The sequence below is a fragment of the Choloepus didactylus genome, chromosome 15 (genome assembly GCF_015220235.1).
Source record: "Choloepus didactylus isolate mChoDid1 chromosome 15, mChoDid1.pri, whole genome shotgun sequence".
NCBI classification, from domain to species: Eukaryota; Metazoa; Chordata; class Mammalia; order Pilosa; family Megalonychidae; genus Choloepus; species Choloepus didactylus.
The window spans coordinates 21,106,576-21,112,575 of NC_051321.1; the positions used below are offsets into that span (position 1 = coordinate 21,106,576).

General features: G+C 47.7%; 1 protein-coding gene across 4 annotated transcripts in view; it reads right to left on the bottom strand.

Annotated features, from left to right (window-relative positions):
- Positions 1-5,005, bottom strand: part of ACSL5 (acyl-CoA synthetase long chain family member 5) — a 51,462-nt gene extending 46,457 nt beyond the window's left edge. Inside the window, exons 1-2 of one of the 4 annotated variants that reach the window (XM_037804403.1) lie at positions 4,762-5,005; positions 3,835-4,031 (exon numbers count right to left, since the gene is read on the bottom strand). The gene's annotated coding sequence lies outside the window, so the exon portion shown is untranslated. Of the gene's footprint in view, positions 1-2,605; positions 2,871-3,834; positions 4,032-4,761 lie in introns of those variants that run through there. The other 3 variants (XM_037804401.1, XM_037804402.1, XM_037804404.1) reach the window with 3 other exon arrangements.
- Between the last annotated feature and the right edge of the window lie 995 nt (positions 5,006-6,000).

Consider the following 6,000-nt stretch of genomic DNA (forward strand, 5'->3'; position numbering starts at 1 on the left):
GAGCACCCGTTTTCCTCAACAGTGCACAAGTAGGGGTGGGGAAACAATCTCCACTTAAAAGGGATACCTTGTCTAGAACTTCTAGTACAAGTTGGGTGTATGGAATTTCCTCAGGAGAAACTAACTCTTTCCCTCTTCCATTTACTACAGTTTTCAATTCCTTGTCAATATCAGATGTTCTAGTATGAGTCTTTCAAAAAGAGAAGAGATGATCTTGGTCTTCATAATTTTACTGCCCTTCAACTAACCTGCAAGGGTCTAACAACTCCTTGGGGCTCTGACCCAGCCCCAAGCCACTTACAAGCTTGCAACTCTCAGACTAGAGGACCCACGACAACCCAGATATCTATTACTGGCTCCCCCAAAAAGGGTTGATATCATGGCCTGGCCACAGCCGGACATGGGCCGTCCGACCTTCCAAACTCCCTATTCATCACGTATTTATTCCAACAAGATGAACTGAGGGCCTCGTTAAGTACCAGGCACTGTGCCAAGGAGAAGAGCAAGTGTGAGAGTCCAGTTCTGACCTCAGGATGCTCAGCCACATGGGGGAGAATCAGATCTAGATGCGGTTGCAGCTGAGCATGGTGAGAGCAATGACGGCTGAACTCACGGCTTCTGGGGACACATTACACCTGCATAGTGCTGCGCAGGCTACACCCCACCGAGAGGTCAGAGCATCTACTGACTGAGCACACAAGACAGGAGCAGAGACTTCAAATTGCCAAATCCTGATTTGGGAATTCACCTGCCTGGGGTGGAAGGATTTTCAAAAGAGAGATTTCTTCCAGTGTCTAATTCTTTGGCCTTTGCCCTAAACTACAATCATCAGAAATTGAGGCATGGCTGGCCTTTGGAGCTGGATGAGCTAGAGTTCAAATTCCAGCTCCAATCTAATTATAGTGTGTCCACTTCCTTTATTTCCAAGCTTTGGTTTCCTCATTTATAAAACAGGGTACATACTTTATAGGTCTGTTTTGAAGATCAGCCCCATAAACAAGTAAGCACAGTGCTGCCCCTAGAAAATATCCACAGAATGGTAGCCGTAATAATTCTAGTTCTAGGAAACTGTTAACTTGAAAACTGTGTAGTAAACACTGTAGTAAACTGTGTAGTAAAACTGTGAACTCCATACCTGCTCAGGTTGCCATATATGAACATCTTTCAACAAATTAAATTTTCCAAGAAATTTAAAGGAAGGCAAAGCCTACATGTGAGTGGATGGAGCACAGGTGTTTGCATCAGACACACTGCAGCATTAATACCAGTTTGATAACTTGCTTGCTTTGTGACGTTGGAAAAATTGCTTAACCTCTCTGAACCAAAACCATAAGAGCCAAAAGAATAAGTGTGCTGATGAAATGAAAGAATACCTACTATTTGCAGGTGCTTAACTGGCTTCCTTTTCCCTCTCTCCATTCATAGTTCTCTCTCCTCCCTGAACCCCCAACCTCCCTGTGCCCCGCACTGGATCTTGAACACTTAGATACCCAATGATACACTGCTATTATTGTGTGCGTGTGGGTGTCTGGGAGAGAAGAGTATTTTAGATGAGGACCTGGTCAAATGCCCGGCTGAAACATTCTGTTTGCTCTGGACAAAGTTTTTTTTTAAAAATTAAATCTGAATGCATTCCACTGGAATATGCCTGTTCTGTACTTCCCCAGGGTCCCCAACACCTGCAAGTTATCACACACTTGCTTCTTTACTTATCTTTCCTGCCTGTCCTATAAGCATTTGCATTTGTGACTCTTGTTTTATTTAGGTTTTGTTCCTTCTCTGTGCCTACAAGATTTTATACCATGCCTCTTCCAAGACATATTCTGAGTTCACCTCAAATACTTGTTGATTGGAGAGGACCCCCATCAAGTAACTCCATGGTAAGACAGGAAGGAAGGAATAAAGTAAAAGCAATTACTCCATCTTTACTAAACAAGGCTTTTTTTTTTTTTAAGACTCTGCCTCCATTATAGAATATCAATGATCTACAATTTGGAGCTATGGGTTCAATCTTACCTTTCAGACCACCAAAAAGTTTTGACACCCTCAGAAGGCACCAAGCCCCAATCCTGGGGACCCTTCCCAGTGCTTCCCCCTCCTCTGAAGGCAGTTGAAGTTCAACCTAGATAGAGCCTGTGGCCCTACCCCTTAAAACAGACCTGATTTTAAGAAACCATTCCCTCAGTCGCACATCCACCAGCCCTTCCCAGAAGGAGTCAGATTCAACATGCAGGGAGGAATGTCAGATGCCCCCAAAAGCCTCTGCTTGTTCATTTCCCCCAGGAGAGGCAGCAGAAATAAAGCCTGCTCCATTCCCCACACTATTCCTTCTCCTCGCCCTTCCTGATACAGGGTGTAAAGGTGTCCCTTAGAGACTGTAGAGGAAGAGGGAGAGGAGGAGGGAGAGAAAGAGAGAGAGAGAGAGAGGGGGGAAGGGAGGGAGGGAGGAAGACGAGTAACGTGCACATGGGACACAGCGCGCTCTAGATTCTAAGTTGCTTCAGTGAAAGGTGAAAGGGGTCAGGATGCACCCTTGCCCTCTCCCACGGGTCACAAGACCCCTTGCTAATTAACACCCTCTAGAGGGTCCCCTTAGTCCCCTTACCCTGTGACGGGGCAACATCCCTTGGTGCTTCCAGAGAATGGCGCTTGCTGGCTCTGAGTTACTCCTCGTGCACAAGTCCGTGCCCCTCTTGGCTCACTCCGTTTCTCCCAGGACAGGGTGTCTTCTGAGCACCCATGCAGGCCGGCGGTCCCAGCTCAGAGGTCACTCGTCCTGCCCCGCCCTGTGCTGCCCCGGTCAGGCCATGGCCGGGCTTTCTAACGTGCTCGCCTGCAGGCTTCACTTCCTGGTTTTCCTTTCACAACTGAAAGTGGAAGCGTTCGGACCTGGGGAGAAGCCGCCCAAACTACCCGGGCTTGTTTTCAAAGCTTTTAACCCCAGCCCCTACGCGCTGAAACACAAGTCAGTTTGCATCAACCCCACCCCTTCTCCGCCTTTGTCTGACTCCCTCTAAACCGAGACAAAAACCCCAACCAAAACAGTGAAACTGACTCGGGGTGCCCCTCTCGGAGCAGGGGTGTCAGAGAGCCAGGGCAACATCGCTCCCTGCTGGACTGGCAGGACAGGAGGGCCTTTTGGCCCTCAGATCTGTCCAGAGAGGGTGCGACACCCAGAAGCTGGCCGGGAACCCTGTGTCGCTGTCATGCTTGGCTCCAGCAACCCCCTTCCCAATCCCAAAGCAACCTGCTTCGGCCCAAAGCAGCCCTGACAAAGACGACCAAGTAAAAAAGCAGAGTCAAGAACGGCAGGGACAGAGCGTCGTTAAGCTAACCGATGTTGCTTGTCGCTGACATGTCAACTCATGCTTTTCACACCTCAAAAATGAAATGAAAAATGTCTTCTGCCACATGCCTCCCACCACCCACCTCCAGTGTGACTAGAACTGATAGTTATATTTGATTCCTCTAAGCCTGGGGGCCACAGAGGGCCACTGGAGTGCCCAGCCTCAGATATGGAGGCAGAAATGACAAGTTCTCCTGCCTCCACCAACCCCCCATTCCTCACAGACACCAAAATTAAGTAGCAATTTTGGGGGCCTGGGTCACTTCAAGAAGACACACAGTCAGCTCAGCATGAGCCCAGCTCTTTACCAGAGCTCAATTATTATTCATTCTCTCTACAGAGAGGAGGTCCCCCAAGCCTTCAACTAAAAAAGCCCCAGTGAGCTGTGTCACAGACTCAGAGAACAGAGGAGCCGGTCCTTATCCTCCCAAGACCCCTCTTTGGACATGCAAGAAAGACACAGGATGGGAAGATGAAGGAAAGCCAACCTGGACTTCAGTCTTCTGGGTCATCTCATGGCTGGAGGAAACGTGGCTTTTGCTTGGTTTCAGGAGCTCAGCTCCCCAAAGGGCAACTTCCTCCAGAGGAGACAGGAGGACAGTGGAATCAGTGTCAGGTGGCAGCCAGTCTATAACTTCTGGGTCCCTCACTGTGTGCTGTCTTCCGTTACCAAGCAGATGAAGAGCTCAGGGCCAGGAGAAAAGGAGTCTTAATTTTTTTTTTTTTTACTGGTTTTCTCCAGGATTGCTCAAGTTCAGAAGTGTCATCCTAAAGCTCCAGCAGAGTTGCAGTCCTATCCAATCCCATGTACACATAAGTAACACCCCCAAGCTTCAAGGGACTAAGGGAAGGTTTGGGCAACACACGAGAATCCTGCGTAATGCAGCAGGTCATAGAGACAGACTGATCAGGATTCAAATCCTAGCCACACCATCCCCTACGCTCCCAGGCCATGCATATACAAACTATATAGTCCCCAGCACCTAAAAGAATGTTTGCTAAGGATTCCCTTCCCCTCCTCCCTCCCAAATGGGAACTGCTGCCATCAGGAACTGATGTGTGACCCTTTGAGGCATACTGATATCGAAATTTCTGAATGGTAGCTGAAAGAGACCCAGATGTCCTTGCATCCAGGCTTTGTCTTTAACCCTTAAAAGTTTTAAATCTGTTTTAGCTACATTTAGTGGAGTTAATGTTCTTTTCCAAATCTATCAGCTCAGATGTCTGTACTCCCTTTCCAACTTTTTTTTCCCTCCCACACATGTCAGCTGAGCTTACTACTTGGCCATACGTAATTTCGCATTACAATAGAGCCTTAAGCTGAGAATACACGCAGGTCCCACGTTCTTCCTCTAAACAGCCCCATCTCATTATCCCGTAAATACATAAAATAGAGAGCAGGTGCTGCGACCTACCTCAGAAGCAGACGCTCTCCTCCTAGGTCCGGGAAGCGCGCCCCTCACAGCCGGCTGTATAGTTCAGCACCACGTTCAGGCTCCCCAACACTTTCCACAGCTGCTGGGATGGGGCCTCACCTGTAGCCAATGTGTCCTGTTCTGAGAGTGGCCAAAATGTTCCCCTGAAACCTTTGAACCTGTTGCAATAGAGGTTCAAAGGTAGACGTTACCTGTCCAAACCCTACAGTAACTTCCAACAGTGAGAAGTGCAGAATTTGGCAAAAGGTGAAAACAGGAGATTGTTATGCAATGGGCTCAAGAGGAAAGTGTGTGTGTGTGTGTGTGTGTGTGTGTGTGCATGTGTGTGTGTGAGAGAGAGAGAGAGTGCCAGCCCTCAACTCAGAAAGCTAACATTTAACAAGAGAAAGCTTTCATAAAGCCCATACTTTGGAAGAATGAATGGTAGCAGGCAGGGCTTTGAATCTGCTCTTTTGGACACGGTCCTTGAGACTGTGCTAGGAAGAGGTAGGTCTAGCTAACAAGAGGGAAAAGAAGTGCACCTTGAGTTTAGGGAGAGAGGAAAATGAGAAGCCACTCTTAACTGGCTCAAAGCTATGACTTTAGCTTGACACAACAGAAGTCTGCATTTAGAAACCAGCCTTCTAGAAGCGGCCAGTAACCCCTCCAGAATTAGAATGTCTCTAAGACAAGCAAATAAGCCAGGTTATTCTAGATTCTAGAGTCTAGACTGAGGCACAAACCTAAGTGGGTTTCCTAGTTAGAATGGAGAATCACAGTCACAGACTGTACCACCCACAGCTTCACAAGGCACTTGAAGATGCAGAGCTGCTTTGTATCACTCTTTGTCCTATCCTGTTCTCTTTCCATTTTGAAGTCACCAGTTGCCATTCTCAACTTCAATGCCAAGCCAAAATCTTTAAAACTGCAAGCCCTCTTACTAAACAAAAACAAAGGATAGAGATGAAAGAGGCCCTACAGATCTCGTTCAACCTTTATTTTACAGGTAAGGCCAACGACGTCTTTTCAGGCGGAAGGAACTCACCCAGAATGATACAACCAATTAGTAATCAAGCCACGATCTGACCCAGGGTCACGGACTACCACTGCAGTGCCTTGCCCCTCTACCCTGCTGCCTTGGAGATTAGTGTATGTTTAACTGCCAGCAAACCTTAGATATCTAAACCCATATTGCGCAGCAGGCCTGCAGGACTTCGTGGAAATGCCTCGTTAGATTTC